This window comes from Arachis ipaensis, chromosome B7 (assembly GCF_059453495.1).
Source record: "Arachis ipaensis isolate K30076 ecotype BB chromosome B7, ASM5945349v1, whole genome shotgun sequence".
Classification (NCBI taxonomy): Eukaryota; Viridiplantae; Streptophyta; class Magnoliopsida; order Fabales; family Fabaceae; genus Arachis; species Arachis ipaensis.
In genome coordinates, this window is record NC_142442.1 from 123,812,901 (window position 1) to 123,833,813 (window position 20,913).

General features: G+C 36.0%; 1 non-coding gene across 1 annotated transcript; it reads left to right on the forward strand.

Annotated features, from left to right (window-relative positions):
* Positions 1-208: 208 nt before the first annotated feature.
* On the forward strand, positions 209-316 carry LOC148553994 (small nucleolar RNA R71). The gene has a single exon (XR_015892632.1). It is a non-coding gene; the product is annotated as a small nucleolar RNA R71 (small nucleolar RNA).
* Positions 317-20,913: the final 20,597 nt, after the last annotated feature.

A 20,913-nucleotide genomic window follows, 5' to 3' on the forward strand; every position in this document is an offset into this window, starting at 1 on the left:
GAACTCCCTTCTTCATAGGCGTCCCATTACTCACAGGATTCCTCTCAGAAGTGTACATGAACTGGTTATTAGCAACCATGTCAATGAGTTCTTGAGCTTCTGCAGGCATTTTCTTTAGGTGAATGGATCCACCTGCAGAGGTATCCAATGACATCTTAGATAACTCAGACAGACCATCATAGAATATATCCAGGATAGTCCATTCTGAAAGCATGTCAGAAGGACACTTTTTGGTCAGTCCTTTGTATCTCTCCCAAGCTTCATAGAGGGATTCACCTTCTTTCTGTCTGAAGGTTTGAACATCTACTCTAAGCTTGCTCAGCTTTTGAGGAGGAAAGAACTTGGCTAGGAAAGCCTTGACCAGCTTATCCCAAGAGTTCAGGCTATCCTTAGGTTGAGAGTCCAACCATACTCCAGCTCTGTCTCTTACAGCAAAAGGGAAAAGCATGAGCCTGTAGACTTCAGGATCTACTCCATTAGTCTTAACAGTATCACATATCTGCAAGAATTCAGTTAAGAACTGAAAAGGATCTTCAGATGGAAGTCCATGAAACTTGCAGTTCTGCTGCATCAGAGAAACTAATTGAGGTTTCAGCTCAAAGTTGTTTGCTCCAATGGCAGGAATGGAGATGCTTCTTCCATGTAAATTGGAATTAGGTGCAGTAAAGTCACCAAGCATTCTCCTTGCATTGTTGTTGGGTTCGGCTGCCATCTCCTTTACTTGTTCGAAATTTTCAATCAAGTTGTATCTGGATTGTTGTAATTTAGCTTCTCTTAATTTCCTCTTCAGAGTCCTTTCAGGTTCTGGATCAGCTTTAACAAGAATGCCTTTTTCTCTGTCCCTGCTCATAAGAAAGAGGAGAGAAAAAAAGAAAAGAAGATGAATCCTGTATGTCACAGTAAAGAGGTTCCTTATTGTTAGTAGAAGAAAAGAAGAAGAGAAAAATCTGAACTCAGAAAGAGAGAGAGAGGGTTCGGATTTTTGGTGGGTGAGGGGGAGATGTTAGCAGATGAATAAATAAATAGAATAAGATGAGAGAGGGAAAATTTCGAAAATAATTTTTGAAAAAGAGTTAGTTGATTTTTGAAAATAGTTTTTGAAAAAGGTTAGTGGTTTTTCGAAAATAAAAATAAAAAAATAAAAATAAAAAAATAAAAAAAAGAAATTTTTGAAAAAGGGGGAAGATATTTTCGAAAATTAGAGAGAGAGAGAGAGTTAGTTAGGTAGTTTTGAAAAAGATAAGAAACAAACAAAAAAGTTAGTTAGTTAGTTGAAATAAATTTTGAAAAAGATAAGAAGTTAGGAAGTTAGAAAAGATATTTTGAAATCAAATTTTTGAAAAAGGTAAGATGAGAAGATATTTTTAAAAAGATATGATTGAAATTGGTTTTTGAAAAAGATTTGATTTTTTTAAAATCACAATTAATGACTTGATTCACAAGAAATCACAAGATATGATTCTAGAAATTAAAGTTTGAATCTTTCTTAACAAGCAAGTAACAAACTTGAAATTTTTGAATCAAAACATTAATTGGTGATGTCATTTTCGAAAATTTGATATAAAAATAAGAAAAAGATTTTTGAAAAATATGTTTAGAATTTTCGAAAATAACTAAGAAAAATGAAAAAGATTTGATTTTTGAAAAAGATTTTGAAAAAGATGAGATTTTTAAATTGAAAATTTGATTTGACTCATAAAAACAACTAGATTTTAAAATTTTGAAAAAGTCAAATCTAATTTTCGAAATTTTGAGAGAGAAAAAGGGAAAGATATTTTTTTGATTTTTGAATTTTTAATAATGAGAGAGAAAACAAGAAAAATGATGCAATGCATGAAAGTTATGGATCAAAACAATGAATGCATGCAAGAATGCTATGAATGTCAAGATGAACACCAAGAACACTATGAAGATCATGATGAACATCAAAAACACATTTTTGAAAAAATTTTAATGCAAAGAAAACATGCAAGACACCAAACTTAGAATTCTTTAATGCTTAGACACTAAGAATTCAAGAATGCAAATGAAAAACAAGAAAAGACACAAAACATGCAAATGCAAAGATCAAACAAGAAGACTTACCAAGAACAACTTGAAGATCATGAAGAACACTATGAATGCATGATTATTTTCGAAAAATACAAGATGCACATGCAATTGACACCAAACTTATAACATGACTCAAGACTCAAACAAGAACACAAAAATATTTTTGATTTTTATGATTTTCTAATTTTTTTTGTATTTTTTCGAAAATTATTTGAAAAACAAAAATAAGGATTTCAAAATCTTTAATATGAATTCCAGGAATCTTGTGCTCTTTAGTCTAAAGCTCCAATCAAAGGGTCAGACATGGCTTAATAGCCAGTCAAGCTTTAGAATGGATTTACATCCATTGAGGTGATTAGTTGAAGACCAATCCCAAAGGAGTTTGGGTATGGCTTTTCAGCCAGATAGGATTCAACATGTTACCATGAAACTCTAGAATTCATTCTTGAAAGTTTTGAAGCCATAGAATAATTTATTTTTGAAAACATTTTTATTTTAAAATTTTTTTTTCGAAAACAAAGGAGAAAATTTTGAAAGATTTTTGAAAAATTTTTGAAAACAAAACAAAAAGAAAATTACCTAATCTGAGCAACAGGATGAACCGTCAGTTGTCCAAACTCGAACAGTCCCCGGCAACGGCGCCAAAAACTTGGTGTGCAGAAATTGTGATTACACTTTTGATTATGTAAAATTCATCGCTCTTTCTTTCCCTGGTAATGGCGCCAAACACATGATGCCAATACCATGGTTCACAACTTCGCACAACTAACCAGCAAGTGCACTGGGTCGTCCAAGTAATACCTTACGTGAGTAAGGGTCGAATCCCACGGAGATTGTTGGTATGAAGCAAGCTATGGTCACCTTGCAAATCTCAGTCAGGTAGGGTTAAATGTGATTGAATTAGATATTTAAAAGATAAATAATAAAGGATAGAAATACTTATGTAATTCATTGGTGAGAATTTCAGATAAGCGAATAGAGATGCTTTCGTTCCTCTGAACCTCTGCTTTCCTGCTATCTTCATCCAATCAGTCTTACTCCTTTCCATGGCTGGCTTTATGTGATACATCACCATTGTCAATGGCTACTTTCGGTCTTCTCTCGGGAAAATGATCCAAATGCCCTGTCACGGCAAGGCTAATCGTCTGGAGGCATCACCCTTGTCAATGGCTTCACCTTATCCTCTCAGTGAAAATGGTCAACGCACCCTGTCACGGCACGGCTATTCATCTGTCGGTTCTCGATCATGCTGGAATAGGATTTACTATCCTTTTGCGTCTATCACTACGCCCGGCAATCGCGAGTTTGAAGCTCGTCACAGTCATTCAATCATTGAATCCTACTCGGAATACCACAGACAAGGTTTAGACCTTCCGGATTCTCTTGAATGCCGCCATCATTCTAGCTTACACCACGAAGATTCTGATTAAGAGATCTAAGAGATATTCATTCAGTCGAAGGTAGAACGGAAGTGGTTGTCAGGCACGCGTTCATAGGGAATGATGATGATTGTCATGTTCATCACATTCAGGTTGAAGTGCGAATGAATATCTTAGAAGCGAAATAAGATGAATTGAATAGAAAATAGTAGTACTTTGCATTAATCTTTGAGGAACAGCAGAGCTCCACACCTTAATCTATGGAGTGTAGAAACTCTACCGTTGAAAATTATATAAGTGAAAGGTCCAGGCATGGCCGAATGGCCAGCCCCTCTGATCTAAGAACCAGGCGTCCAAAGATGACTAATACAATAGTAAAAAGTCCTATTTATAATAAACTAGCTACTAGGGTTTATAGAAGTAAGTAATTGATGCATAAATCCACTTCCGGGGCCCACTTGGTGTGTGCTTGGGCTGAGCTTTAACTTTCCACGTGCAGAGGCCATTTGTGGAGTTGAACGCCAGGTTTTGATCCATTTCTGGCGCTGAACTCTGGTTTTGGATCCTTTTCTGGCGCTGGACGCCAGAATTGGGCAGAAAGCTGGCGTTGAACGCCAGTTTGCGTCATTTAAACTTGGCCAAAGTATGAACTATTAAATATTTCTGGAAAGCCCTGGATGTCTACTTTCCAACGCAATTAGAAGCGCGCCATTTCGAGTTCTGTAGCTCCAGAAAATTTATTTTGAGTGCAGGGAAGTCAGAATCCAACAGCATCAGCAGTCCTTCTTCAACCTCTGAATCTGATTTTTGCTCAAGTCCCTCAATTTCAGCCAGAAAATACCTGAAATCACAGAAAAATACACAAACTCATAGTAAAGTCCAGAAATGTAAATTTAACATAAAAACTAATGAAAACATCCCTAAAAGTAACTAGATCCTACTAAAAACATACTAAAAACAATGCTAAAAAGCGTATAAATTATCCGCTCATCAGCTAGCCATATACAAGTATATAGAACCATACAGAAACCTGACAGTTTAAAAATAGCTTATACAAGTTTTTCTCTCATAATACAAGCCTCTAGGAAAAGACAAAATACAAAAGGAGAGATGTATAAACAAGATAAACCCAAAAAGACTCCAAAAGAATCCAAGATCCTCCGGTTCTGTCACCATCCCAAAACAACTCACCGAGGTGGGTTGCGACCTACATCTAAAAAACACAATAAAGATATCGTATGAGAATCGGAGGTTCTTAGTATGGTAACAGTGCCCAATGATGTGGGATATAAGACCCCGGGACAGCAAATGCAATCCTAGACTTCATATCCATCACAAGAATTCAAACTTAAAGCCTTCTAAAACAAATAAGCATAATTATAAACCTTAACCTAAATAAACGGGGTACTCTATCTTAGGGGATTTCTATTATAACCAAACACCGATGTTCCACAACCTTCCCCAACCTATCCTCCATGCGACCCATCACCACCTCCTTTCGAACCTCCTCAATCCCAGTAGAAAACGCTGGTAATATACAATGCAAGTAAAACACAAGTAGAAGCATATAGGGCCAATAATTCAGATAGCAAATAGGCATGTTGTACAAATAGGCAAGCCATTTCAAGTAGTCAAAGCATACAAATAGATAGAAAATGTATATGATGAATGCCTGCCCTACTGGCTGTGATATCACATTGTCAGTTCAACTGCCAAACCGACACATCTCCATGGAGACGTCGCCCTTTGAAATCCTCATATGGGAACCCCGAGATATAGTGCCCGGATCACTGTCCAAGTACCGGCGCCTGCACACCTATAGATCCGAAGGGATGCGAGCGGGATACTCGTGCCACAGACCTCACATCTCAACGCAAGCGGGATGAACCAACGCCCTTACACCACCGCCGTTACCTCCAGGAGGGATCCTACCCCGTCCCAGCCAGGCACATAGCGTCTCATAATCTTAGTACAAATCAGTACTTCAGTGGTTTTCAGAAAATATTTTCAATATATATGGATCCATCATCTCATTCAGAGTCCTCGACTCATCTCAACCACTGTAAATTCACATCTTAGTTCCAAACTCAATAGTTCCTCAATTCTCGTCTCATACATCAACCAGTCTCATACATCAACCATTCATCACATAACGTCAAACATCCTCAACACGCCAGAAACCTAGGCCTCTGTTTTCTAAGTTTTTCGATTAATATCATCTAAAACCCCTAAAATCTTTTCCAATACTTTAAATGTCTAAAAATAGGCCCAATAGTCCTAAAATGGTGTTAAAGAAGCTTACAACCTTGTTGGGAAGATAGAATAGTTAAAAACAAAGTAAAATTTGAGAAACAAGACGTGTGCGGCCGCACAGGGGTGTGTGCGTGCGCACGCCCAAGAAATTTTAAAATGTGTGCGTACGCACAGGGGTGTGCATACGCAAAGGGGTGTATGTACGAACAGGTGGCAAAAACTTACAGAATCTGTTCACTCGCACAACCTGTGCAAGCGCCCCCAACAGACTGGCCTTCCTAACGTGTGCGTCCGCACAGGCCTGTGCGTCCGCACAGGTTGAAGTTCTTCCTTAGATATGCGCGCACACAAGCTGTGCTAGTGCTGCAAACAGAACGCACTTCCCTTCCTGTGCATGCGCACAGGTCAAAATTTCCGCAGGGTGTGCGTCCGCACAAGGGTGTGCGCTCGCACATATCAGAAATCATGAAATTCTGCAACTTTGCAGAATTTCAGATTTTTAACACCAACTTTGAATGATCATAACTTCCTCCACAAAATTCCAAATTTCAATAACTTTATATCGATTTAAAGGATTTTCAAAGATCTTTAACTCTAGACAAGTTTCATCAATTTTTGAAAACCGAGGCAAAAGTTATTATCGAACAAAGTTCACCAAAAATCCCATTTCACCAAACTTCACAATTTACACATTTTCTTACCATACACATTCCAACTCATACCAAACCATTAAAAAACTCCATCTTTCATCAAAATTAACCTGTTGTGTCCTAATACACCAACATTACCACATTTCCCTTCACATTTTCATCATCTTCAACATCAACACCAATATATCACAATTTTACAACCATAATGCCAATTCATCAAATCCAACATCACTTATATCATCATTATGCCTTTTTAATTTACACAATCAATCATCATTATCATATTACCATCACTCATCATACTCAAATCCAACAATCATTAATTCATCATAAATCACCACATATCATCATTTAACAACTCAACAACCATTTAAATTCAAACCTATCCTATGGGTCACTAGCCTAAGTGTCCATGAATATTATATACTACATAGAGGAAATCGAAACCATACCTTGGCCGATTTTCAATATGAACCAAAACCCCAATTGAGCGCAAATTAAGCTTTCCAACACAATCCGAGCCACCAATAAACTCCAACAAGCATCAACTCAACTCCAAAGGCTTCCACACTCACAATAATCAAGCTATGTACACATAAATTATAACTAATCAACCTAGAATTTCATATATACACAAAACCACAAGAGATCAAGTAGGCTCACCTTACCCAATGATGATTGGGACAAAACCCAATAATAATCAAATGTTAGAGTGTACCTAAATAATCAAAATCACAAGAACCATTCATTCACCATAGCCAAAAACCGAATCTGTAATGGAAGGGATAACTGGGCAAGAAACTGGAAATACCTTACCATTTTATTTAGATGAAATTGAAGAGCTCGACAAGAGCTTCACGTGGCAACTGACGGCACATGAATCGGAGCTCCAGAGAGTGAGATATGGCTCCAAGAAGAAGATGATGAATAGTAAATTTTTTTGGAACCCTACCTCTCTTCTTTCTTTTCACGTTGCTGCTGCTGGTTTGGTGTTTAAATGGCTGAAATAGTCACTTAAAGGGACTTATATAGTGTTGGGCTTGAGCCCAACTTGGGTCCGGTCCAATCCGTTAGCGTTTTTAGCCCGTAATAGGGGGTTAATTAAGCGCGGTTCTTACACTTTGCACCTGTAGCTGAAAGTGGTGGAAATAGGGGGTAAGAACTGGGGAGTTCTTAGTAGGGTCGGGTTTGAAGTTAAGTTTGTTTCATTATGTTCTCAAACAATAACAATAGTCAACAAAGTATAATCCAACTCAACAATTACAAAACATAGAATCCAATCACAAGCACACACAATCCTAGAAAACACAATCACAAACAAATATGTGCAAACAAGTATGATGCATGTCTATCCCTAGTGCAGGTAATGAGCTCATCTGTCGATTTCGACCCGCTCCTGACGTAACTCAGCAACCTTTGTCTGAGTTTGGTTTCCAATGTCATAACCTCTGTAAGCAACCTCTGTCTTACAGGTGCGACTCTCTTGAGTCGATGTATGCAAACATAACCTCTATAAGCAACCTCTGTCTTATAGGTGAGGCTCTCTCTAGCCAATGTATGTAGTGATAACCAATGTAAGTAACCTCTATCTTACAGGTGCGACCATCCGCTGGATTGGCCGATGTATCTCTGGAAAGTAAATCTCGGTGGACTCACCACCATATCTCTACTCGTTTTCAGCAGGTAACAATCATCTCTGCTTCTCTCCTTTTCTTTTCGTTCTTTCTTTCTTTTCTTTTCTATTCTCTGCTCTTCTGTCGCAGAGATTCTTTAGATTCTCTTAATCTTTTGACTCTCTGCTCTCCTGGGGGCAGAGATTCTTTTAACTAATATATTCTTTTCTTTTCTTTTCTTTTCTTTTCTTTTCTCAATATTCTTTTAATTCCTTACTTTTAACATCAAAAACTATCTTCACACTCTTCTCTCATCTTTTCCTAAATATTTTATGAAGTGGGGATCATGAGATTCTATTCTTAGATTTGTCTTTCTTAAGCTTTTAGAAAACTTGTCTGTTTTACCGCTCTCTATTTTATTTTTTTCATAATACATACAATGATATTCTAAAAAAATAATATCTTGATAAATAATAATTTGTAATAATAATTTACTATATTGTAAATGAGTAATTTTAAACAAATATTTAAAATAATATTTATAATACTCTTAAAACTTATTTTATAAAACCTTATTTTTAATTTTTTATTAATTACTTTCTATACCACAAATTCTTTAATATTTTATTTTTGACTTCAATTATAAAATTATATTTAAATCTTCATTTTTTTTCATATTTATATAAATAACCCTAAACTTTTATAAAATACCCGTTTACCCCTAAAGTTTATTTATTACTCAAAATATCCGAAAAACTTATATAATTATAATATTAAACTCAATCTTTTCATAAAAATACAAGTATATTTCTTCAAAAATAATTCTTCTTGGCTGATTCTTCTCTTCACCAAGAACCGAAACCCTCCTTATTTTCTTTTTAAAATATACATTTAAATCTTAATCTGTTTTTGAGTTTTACGGTTATCGATTTTTCACAACTTTTAATTTAATTCCTCGGCCATTAAACCTCATCCATCTTATTCAAAAACTAACACGATAACAGCCTCAAATCAGCCTCATTATTACAGTTTGGGCAGCACAAACATGACCAAATCACAAGCTTAATCACATATAACAATATATCAACAAAATTCAATATAAAGTCAATCAAACTCCATCAATAATCAATTACAACAATCATTCACTTATCCAACACAAATTTAATCGGTGAAAATTTATCGAAACTCTACCTCCGTGTAAAATCAAAATACTCGAGGCTCCGGAGAAATTTTCTGACCGAACTATCGAAGAAGAGAACGTCAAAAATTGTCTGTGCCTGCTAAGACTCCAATTGACCGAACTCAAGGAAAAAGGGAGCTACGTCACCGTCAGTTTTCACTGAACAAAAATGATGCCAACACGTAGAGAAGGAGGATACGAACACTTTTATCGGATTAAATTTTTTATTGGAATTACGGATCGCAAGAAATCAAAGCCGGAAGTTCGAAGATACCATGGCTTGATATTCTCTCACTCACGGTTCTCTCTTTCTTTTTCTTTCAATTTCAATTCGGTCATGAGGTGAGGCAAGAAGGAAGGCTTCCTTAGGTTAGGTGTCATTGTTAATAAGAAAAATGAAACATGTGTCGTGATATATATATATATATATAAAAGCCAAATTCCCTTTTTCTTTTCTTTTGTTCCTTTTGAACGAGAACCTTTCATAATAATAATAATAATAATAATAATAATAATTCTTTTTTTTTAATATCTCATTATAATAAAAATAATTTAAATAATAAAAGAAGAGATGGCACGAGTTCGTGTAGCACGAATAAAGGGTATATTTCGAAACAAATCCTTAAAACGTAACTTCTAACATTCTCAAACTTCGTGATTCGCATAACCTATTACTTCTATTTCGTCTATGATAATCCATTAGTGTTTCCATATACATGAATCATTAGTATTAAGTTGGTCAAACCTAATACCATGAGAGATGCAACGGTCGACTAACAGCATTAATCAATAGACAGTCATGCATCTGAAACTCAAATTATTGTCATTAGGACAAGTCCTAATACATGACAGACACTAAGAGTATGCAATAAAGCATAGTTAGTCTATTCCTAAGGCTCTAACAGGAAGGACTGCTCTGATACCATAATGTAACACCCTAACTTTTAGCACCTCATAATCGTACTAAAAGTCTGAGCACTACTTACCTCTATTCCTTTAATTATATACTATGTTTATTTAATATTGAGTTTTCGTGAATACGAACAGAAACTTTAGTCAAGAAAACGAAAGATTCTTACTTTACTTTAAACTACTTAATCACAAAAGTATATATATTCACATAGCAAAAGATTCTCAAATACAAGTCCTACCCCTCTAAAATCCAAAACCATAAACGACGAGGGGAAAAATAAATTCTAACAACTCAACTCGTGAATATAACCTGCTATGCTCCTGTAGCTCCGCACTAAACCTTTGCACCTGTAGCTGAAATGGGTGAAAATAGGGGGGTAAGAACTGGGAGTTCTTAGTAGGGTTGGGTTAGAAGTTAAGTTTGTTTCATTATGTTCTCAGACAATAACAACAGTCAACAAAGTATAATCCAACTCAGCAATTACAAAACATAGAATCCAATCACAAGCTCACACAATCATAGAAAACACAATCACAAACAAATATGTGCAAACAAGTATGATGCATGTCTATCCCTAGTGCAGGTAATGAGCTCATTTGTCGGTTTCGACCCGCTCCCGACGTAACTCAGCAACCTTTGTCTAAGTTTGGTTTCCACTGTCATAACCTCTGTAAGCAACCTCTGTCTTACAGGTGAGACTCTCTCTAACCAATGTATGTAGGGATAACCTCTATAAGCAACCTCTGTCTTACAGGTACGACCATCCCCTGAAATGGCCGACGTATCTCTCGAAAGTAAATCTCGGTGGACTCACCACCATATCTCTGCTCATTTTCAGTAGGTAACAATCATCTCTGCTTCTCTCCTTTTCTTTTCGTTCTTTCTTTTCTTTTCTATTCTTTGTTCTCCTGTGGTAGAGGTTCTTTAGATTCTCTTAATTTTTTTACTCTCTACTCTGTTGTGGCAGAGGTTCTTTTAACTAATATATTATTTTCTTTTTTTTTTTCTTTTCTTTTTTCAATATTCTTTTAATTCCTTACTTTTAACATCAAAAATTATATTCACACTATTCTCTCATCTTTTTTTAAATATTTTATGAAGTGAGGATCATGAGATTCTTAGCTTAGATTTGTCTTTCTAAAACTTTTAGAAAAACTTGTCTGTTTTACCACTCTCTGTTTTATTTTTTCATAATACATACCATAATATTCTAAAAAAATAATATCTTGATAAATAATAATTTGTGATAATAATTTACTATATTGTAAATGAGTAATTTTAAACAAATATTTAAAATAATATTTATAATACTCTTAAAACTTATTTTATAAAACCTTATTTTCAAATTTTTATTAATTACTTTTTTTTTTTTTGGTGACTATTAATTACTTTCTAAACCACAAATTCTTTAATATTTTATTTTTGACTTTAATATTTTATAAAATTATATTTAAATCTTCACTTTGTTTCATATTTATATAAATAACCCTGAACTTTTATAAAATATCTGGTTTACCCCTGAACTTTATTTATTATCCAAAATATCCGAAAAACTTATATAATTATAATATTATACTCAATCTTTTCATAAAAATACAAGTATATTTCCTCAAAAATAATTCTTCTTGGCTGATTCCTCTCTTCACCAAGAACCGAAACCCTCCTTATTTTTTTTTTAAAATATACATTTAAATCTTAATCCGTTTTTGAGTTTTACGGTTATCAATTTTTCACAGCTTTTAATTTAATTCCTCGGCCATTAAAACTCACCCATCTTATTCAAAAACTAACACGATGACATCCCCAAATCAGCCTCATTATCACAGTTTGGAAAGCTCAAACATGACCAAATCACAAGCTTAATCACATATAACAATATATCAACAAAATTCAATATAAAGTCAATCAAACTCCATCAATAATCAATTACAACAACCATTCACCTATCCAACACAAATTTAATCGGTAAAAATTTACTGAAATCCTACCTCCGTGAAAAATCAAAATACTCGAGGCTCCAGAGAAGCTTTCTGACCGAGCTGTCGAAGAAGAGAACGCCAGAAATTGTCTGTGCCTATTAGAACTCCAATTGACCAAGTCAAGGGGAAGGGGAGCTACGTTACCGTCAGCTTTCACTGAACAAAAATGATGCCAACGTATAGAAGAAGAAGACACGAACACTTTTATTGAATTAAATTTTTTTTTATTGGAGTTACGAATAGCAAAAAATCAAAGCCGAAAGTTCGGAAATACCATGGCTTGACATTCTCTTGCTCACGGTTCACTCTCTTTCTTTTTCTTTCAATTTCAATTCAATTTCAATTCGGTCATGAGTTGAGGCAAGAAGGAAGGCTTCCTTAGGTTAGGTGTTATTGTTAATAAGAAAAATGAAATATATTATATATATATATATATATATATATATATCCAAATTTCCTTTTTCTTTTCTTTTGTTCCTTTGAACGAGAACCTTTTATTATATAATAATTCTTTTTTTTAAATATTTCATTATAATAAAAATAATTTAAAAATTCTAATGATTTTAAACTCAAAGTATCATAAAATTTACTTTAATTACTTTTAGGAGAATAATTTTTTTAATAAAATAATAAATCATAAATAAGTCATTATTTATTTTTTTTTAAAAACTCGGGGTGTTATACCATAAACAACAAGAAAAATAGAAAAAAGAACATGCAGCAGCCGGTTGATTCACCAGTTGAAGGTAGCAATCCATGTAGTTGTCGTACCCCCTTGCTCATCTTTGAATGCACCGAGGACAGTGCAAACTTTTAAGTGTGGGAAAGTCATCCGACCAATCGGCCAATCTTAGGTGAAAAATTTTTAATCCTAACACTTTCACATTTTAATTTTTCTGTTATTACCGTCTTTTAGAGTTTTTAGTTGCATTTTCTTGGTTTGCATATATATAATAAGGTTAGTCAAAATAATAAAATTTTTCAAATTCCTTTTATATAGGGCATTGATATCCTAATTCATTTGAGTTGAAATATTTTCATTAAACTTGCTTGAATTATATATTGTGGAACATGTTTTTGAGCTAAGAACACACAACCATGTGAGTTTTGAGCCTAATTATGTGGTTACATCATATAACCACTATTTTCCTTCTTGTGTGTTATTCTCTCTCTATGATTGTAATCTTTGATTTGTTTGATTCTTTATGTCCATTATTTGGTGTATGAATGCATTTATATGATTAAGGCCATCATTTCATTGAGCTCACTTACCCAAATGGCCTTATCCATTTATCCACTTTTATTAACCAATTTTGAGCCTATTTTAATCCCTTTTTGTTCTTAATTTTAGCACATCACTCTCCCTAAGTGAAAAATAATAAATGTTCTTTGTTTGGATCTTTAATTAGTTTAGACTTGTGAGAGTGTGTGTCATTTAAGTGTGGGATGTAAGGCCCACATCGGTTGGAGAGGGGAACAAAGCATGCCTTATAAGGGTGTGGATACCTCTCCCTAGCATGACGCGTTTTGACGAGTGAGTGTGGGGGGCTTTGGCTAGCATCCCTATCGTCAAAGGCAAAACCGTGAGGCCTTGTGTGCCAAAGCGGACAATATCGTGCTAGCGGGTGGTCTGGGCTGTTACAGATGGTATCAGAGCCAGAACCCGGATCAATGTGCCAGCGAGGGCGCTGGACTCCCTTAGGGGGGTGGATTGTAAGGCCCACATCGGTTGGAGAGGGGAACGAAGCATGCCTTATAAGGGTGTGGATACCTCTCCCTAGCATGACGCGTTTTGACGAGTGAGTGTGGGGGGCTTCGGCTAGCATCCCTATCGTCAAAGGCAAAACCGTGAGGCCTTGTGTGCCAAAGCGGACAATATCGTGCTAGCGGGTGGTCTGGGCTGTTATGTAAAATCCAGAACTTTTGAAAAGTCTTATTATGATCAAGTCTCAAATCATATGGTTATTTATAGCCTTAATTTTAGAAATTATTTTATTAAAGGTAATTAAGGCAAGTTTTGATTTATTGGATTTGAGATAAGTTATGATTATTATCCAATTTTACAATTATTGGATTATTTTCTATATGTAAAGTATAAGGTTGATAGTTATGAAATAATAAGGATTTTATATGATTTGGATTAGATAAGTAGTATTTTAATTTATTGATATTGCTATTTTGAAAAATAGAGAAATTAATTATATTATTTCAAATTATTTGATTTGGACATTTTATTGAAAATAAAGTGTGAGATTGGTGAGTAAATAGTATTTTTATACATTATTATTGTTGGGTTAGAATTTATTTCTAATTACAATATCATCCTTATTTTTAAGTAAAATTACTAAAATGCCCTTAACCCTAATTTTTGAAAATGAATCCTAACCCTGAAAAACCCTACCCGGTTACCCGGTTCCCTGAACACAACACACACACACGCCTAACTACAGCAGCAACAGCTGCTACCAGGAGAAGCAAAAGAGAGAAAAGGGCCAGGAGAAAACGGGGAATGCAGAGGGAAGCAGGGGGAGGAAGAGAGGCGCGGGCTAGCGCCGGCGGGCCTCACCGTCACCGCCGAGCTGCTCGCCGCTCGCCGCCATCACGGGGAGGACCATTACCGAGCAAGGGGGAAGAAGCTACGCGGCAGAGGAGAGAAGAAGGGGAGCTCACGGCGTCGCCGCCATCCATGGAGCCGCGGGCTGCACCCAGTCGCCGTCGGGGTCACCGCGTCATCGTCCCGTTCCTGGAGCCAGCAGTTGCGCCTCTGTCATGCGAGGTTGGTGGAGCCGCACCCAGTCCCAGTCGCGCCGCCGCCTCTGCGCCGCCGCAGAACAGATCGGAGACGAAGGAGGGGACCGCGATGGGGGGAAAGAGTCGCGCCACCAAGCCGCCAGTCTGCACGCCGCCAACGTCGCCGGTGTTGTCGCGATGAGAGAGAGCCCGCCGGACCGTCGCGGAGCTGTCCTTGCCGCCGCGCCCAGCTGCTATTGGGAGCCTTGCCGTTGCTCATGGGGTTACGCCAGTTAGCTTCTGCCGCCGGAAAATGCCCCTGTTGCCGTCGCCGGAGAATTCTGCCGGTAAGGGTTTTAAGTGAGATTTCTGTTCTTTTGAAATCCCGGGAAGATTGTTGATACTGCGTGGTTATGCAGCTGCTATTATCAGAAATTCGGGCCGCCGCCGTCACTCGAGAATTATTGGCGGAGCTGCTGCCGGGCTGCCGCCGAACCGGTTCGGAGACCGTCGCTGTTCAGTTCAGCCGCTCCTTCTTCGGTTCGGTAAGCGTTTCGATTTGAAAGCCCTTTCGTTATTATTCTGTTATCTCATGCTGAGGTTTGTGGCGTTAATTGCTATAAGATTGAGTTCGGTTGTTGTATGTTGCGATTAGAGTTGTTGAGACTGTTGCGGAAGTGGCTTGGAACCGAGGTTTTGGCTGCCGGGATTTTGATTGTTGATCTCGGGTTGAGGCGGAAAGGACTCTATGAGACTTTTGGGTTATGGATTTGCGTTTCGAGGTAGGGGCGCTTTCCGAAAATTATAGTTTATTATTGGAATTATTACATATGGGTACTGATGTGAGATATTGTGTATTTGGTGATTGTATCTGCCTTATGTATCAATTGATTGACTCGAATGACTATGGATGTTGGTTTGGCTGAATTGTTGTGTGGCTCGTGAAATGTAATGTTTGAAGTTGATTCTTTAAATATTTGAAATGAGTTTAATCCGTTGAGGATTGGTTTGAATTGAGTCAATTATTTGATGATGTGAAAGATAGAATGCTCTTGAAATCCAGCCTGGGTTGCTTTAATTGCTCTGGTTTTGATAAATGATTTATTGCGGAACCGATTCTTTAAAGCTTTATAAATGAGTTAAATCGGTTGATATTGAGTTGATTTTTGAAATGATTTCCTTAAGGTATGCCATTGAGGCGACTGTTGGATTTAGCTTGCTTTTGAATTGATTTCTGGTTTTGAGCTGTTGAAAAGGAATGAGAAACGGTTTAGTTGGGACCCGAACCGGGTGGCAAAAGTCCAAATTTTAGGGGAGGTGCTGCCGAAATTTCTATAAAATCCGAGTCTTTATTGAAATATTGTTTGGAAAATGACGAGTTAAAGACTTCTACTATTTTATTTGAATTGTCGAGAAAAGGATGATTCATGCTTTCGAAATGAATTAATAAAGAGGAAATTGTGATTTAGTCTTGCTTCTTAAGAAAGGCATTGTATCTCTTTCAGGAGAAGGTTATTTAGATGAAACTTGTGTTTTAAAGCTGTTTGGATGTGAAAAGGGTTTATGCCTTTGAATTTGACTTGGGGGTTTCAATTAAAGAAGTTTCAATGACTTTGAAAGAACTTGAATGTCTATTGACAAGTTTCATTTTGAAATGTTTTGAGAAAGGTTTTAAGTACTCTTTGAATTCTGAATTCTTGCAAGACTAAAACAATTTTGAACAGTTGAAACGTTCTAGAATTTATCATGGGGGTTGAAGTTGGTTTTGCCTAAGTAAAGGAAGCGGCTTTGAAAGAAGTAAATGATTACATGACTCGGTTTGGCTTAGATCCTATTTGCTTACTCAAATCAGAAAGCCAATGTTTTAATGATTTTAAATGAATTTGGCGAAATGAGTTATGTTATTCTCCCCTAAAGACTTGGGACTCTGCCGAGAAACTTTTGTTATGAAATCCCATTGTTGTATGGGTGATTTTGAATACTTTGAAATAAATCTTTAACTTTCCATGGTTTTGGAAGTTTTGGGAAAGAGGAAGCCGAGAGTGGCTTATTTCAAAAAGGGAATTTTCCTTGAGTAAAATTGGCTTATGAGCCTGAGATAATTTGAGAAATGAGATCTTTAAAGCCAAGGCTGAAAAGAGTTGAAACTTGATTTCGAAGTGAAATGAATTGAGAAAATGATTTATGGCTTAAATGCCGATTTCATGAATTTGATGATTTTGAATGTGGAAGTGCTGTTTTATTATGAGCCGGAATGGCTATGTATGATTATGAATATTGATTGGTTCTGGATTGAACCGTGAGCCGGAATGGCTGTGTGTGATTATCAATATTGGCTGGTTCTGGACTGAACCGTAAACCGGATGGCTGAGATGGATGTTGATCCATGGATGAGAATGAATGCATGTATATGCTGAATTATTGATAATTGTGATTTTTGCACTTCCACTATTGGAGATGAGGGTTTCCCTGGGTAGTAGCAATGGCTAGCCACCATGTGCTCCAGGTTGAGACTTGAAGCTCTGTTAACCCAATGTCGTAAGTGTGGCCGGGCACTGTGAAAGGCCCGGATGAGCTCGCCCCCATAAATATTCACCAGTGATGGTGATGGATAAATATTCACCAGTGAGGGTGATGGATATGGATCATGATTATGATCAAGTTTATAATGAGTATAACTCGAGTTGGGGATGCACGACAGAGGGACAGTCCAATGGTTAGCTACCAGGACTTGTCGGGTTGGCTCTATAACCGACAGATGATATCATCAGCCACTAGAGACAGGCATGCATCATATGCATTTGTGTGACATTGGTTGGGTGTGCATATTATACTTGGTTTGCCTATGTGATTAATTGCTAACTGTTTTACTTGTAATAACTGTTTGTTTGTGCTTGAACTTCCTATCTGTGTTTGCATCTGGGACTCTGTTGGATTGTGGTGATTGGTTGTTGGTTGGATTGTTTGGGCCTAGGGCCGTGGTTGGAATGAGATGAACTGATGGTTGATTTCGGTTTTGTGTTTCTGGTTTGGAATAAAATATGAAAGGCTATTTTGGTTTCGCTTAGATAAATCGCTTTGAAAGGCTTTTGAGTTTTTGAGAATTGAACAGTTCTTCTTTCCGAAGAGATTTTCGACTTTACTTTCATTGTAAACCATTGTTTTTGAAAAGAGGCATAAGACGGTTATGAATCACTGGTACGGTTTATCTTCACGTATCCTATTACAGTAATTCCTAAAAACCCTCTACTGAGAACCCTTTCGAGGATGATGTTCTCACCCCCCTACATTTTTCCCCTTTCAGGATATGGGCGCAGAAGTTACGAAGAGCTTATTCAATTGTTGTTGTGATGCTCTGATTTGTTTTAGTTATGGTTTATTGTACCCTCGCCTTTATCTTGATATAATCTGTAAGAGGGATAGGGATTGTATTGGTTTATGTTTGTAATTTATTGAAAATAAAGCGTGAGCTTTGGTAGTTAGGGTGTTACATGGGAAAGTTTGAAAACATTGGTTGAGGTAAAAGTGTAGTTTGAATTTTTATTGAAGATCTTGGGAATTGGGTACATACTCATGCATTAAATTTTTAAAACATATGCATTGATATGCTTGTATATATTTTATTTTGAAAAAAAATAAATAAAAGAAAAAAAGAAAAAAAAAGCAATAAAAAGTGGACAAAATGCCCCAAAGAAAAGTAATAAAAATAATGCATATGGGATGTGAATCGAAAAGAATGCATGAGTGTGTGAAAAAGTGAAGAATGGGTAGTTAGGTTTTACATTAGATTAAATAGGTTGTAGGTTAGGTGAGAGCCTAAGTTAATCAAAGATTCAAATCTCAAGCTCACTTAGCCATATGCACCCTTACCTTTACCCTAGCCCTATTACAACCCTCAAAAGTCCTCATGATATTTGTATGCATGCATTGAATAATTGTTGATTATTAGAAGAAAAATAAATCTTGGAAAAAGTATGATTAAAGGAGAATTGAGTGAATCAACCCTATACACTTGAGCGATTAGAGCGTATACACATCCAGTGAGGGTTCGATTGCTCAATTCTTTGCTTCCACCTATTATTATTTCTTATCTTGCAAGTTGTAAATTCTTTTCTAGGACTCGATTCAATTGAGGATTTGACTTGGTTGTTAATACCTTTAGCCCTTATGTTCATATATGTATTCTTGAAAATTGATGTATTTTGACTAAGTAGTTGCATGCATTTAGAAAGATTGTATTTAGATAGTTCACATTAAATAAATGTTCATACTCCCTTTCTTGTCTTTCTTGAGTTTAGCATGAGGACATGCTATTGTTTAAGTATACAGAGATAGATAAACCACAATTTTATGGTTTATTTTGTGTTGAATTTGGTGGATTTTGTCAACTTTTCTCACATTTATTCAATAAAATAACATGTTTTGTGAATTTCTCCTAAATTGTGCTTAAAAGTAAAAACATGCTTTTTAAGCCCTAAAATTGCTAAATTTTATTCACTTTAATTCCATTCGATACCTTGATGTGTTTGTTAAGTGCTTTTAGGTTTAGAAGGCAAAGATTGGATTGAAGGAATGAAGAAAAAGCATGTAAAAGTGAAGAATTCATGAAGAAATGAAGTTTTGAAAGTCTGTCCAGTCACCATACACGTGACCCACACGTACGTGTGACACTTGTCACGTGACCTCATTAAAGAAACACGCTGGGGCAATTTCTGAGCTCCCTGAGGCCCAGATCCAACTCATTTCTGATGCTATTGAACCCAAGGATTGAAGGAGAATGAAGGAAGTAGTCATAGTTTAGGTTTTTACCATGTTTTAGGTTAGAATTCTAGAGAGAGAAGCTCTCTCTTCTCTCTAGAATTAGGGTAGATTTAGGTTAGATTTCTCTTAGGTTAATCATTGTTGCTTTGATTTAGTTCCCTTGCAATTTATTGTTCTTACATCTTTGTTCTTTTAGTTTTATTTGCTATTTCCTTTATTTTGTTTCTTTTATGTTCATGACTCTTGTTGGATTTTCATTTTCTATTAATGCAATTTGATGTTTCTTTGTTTATTAATGCTTAATTGAGTTGTTATTATTTTTTTCTTGCATTGGGTAGTTTAGATTTTATTATTTCTTGCTAATTTACTATGCTTTTCTGTTATGCCTTCCAAGTGTTTGATAAAATGCTTGGTTAGATTTTAGAGTAGAATTTTATATTCTTGGCTTGGGTTAAGTAATTAGAGACTCTTGTGTTATCAAATTTTTTTGTTGATTAGTGATTGAGGATTGCTAGTTGGCTTGAATTCTACTAAAGCTAATCTTTGATTTGGACTTGTGGACTAGAATTAACTTTGCTCACTTGACTTTCCTTCAATTATTAGAGGATAACTAAGTGAGAGCAAAAGACAACTACCATCACAATTGAGGATGATAATGAGGATAGGAATTTCAATTCTCACCTCTTGCCAAGACCTTTCTTAGTTGATAGCTTATTTTCTTGTTATTTATGTTTCTTGCTCATCATTCCAAATACCTCATAACCAATAATATGCACACTTCCCTGCAATTCCTTAAGAGACGACCCGAGGTTTAAATACTCTCGGTTTTTATTAGGTTTGACTTAAGTGACAAACAAATTAAACTTTGATTGAGGGTTAATTGTTGGTTTGGAACTATACTATCAATGGAATTATTTTGTGAAAATTTCTAACCGACGATTTTTCTCCATCACAACTCGGTAAGAGTGAGGAGCGTGGAAGGAGCCACACATCCCAGGGCCTGCAAAAGTATTCCCGTAAATTGCAAGAATCATGGGACTACGCCATGCGTGCTCTATGCATGTTGGATGAAGCTGCCTCCCATGCCTAAATTTTGTATAAATAATCTTCTTTCTTCTCGCATTCTTTATAAATCTCAGCCTTCTTCATTTTGTACATGGCTGAAGTAGGATAGTGTGAGTGATGAGATAGTGTAGTTTAGTACTGTGAGCGAGAAAAAAATAATTGACATTCTTTTAACTATGTTGCGTTTTACCAAATTACACATAAATGCTACAACCTGCAACACACACAATCACAGTCTAGATAGTGGTTTAAAATAAGAAAAAAAATGAAGAGAAAACTGCTACAAAGTATAGCAATTACGAGTAGAAAGTATTAAGGGGTTAAACCGCTTTGAGTTG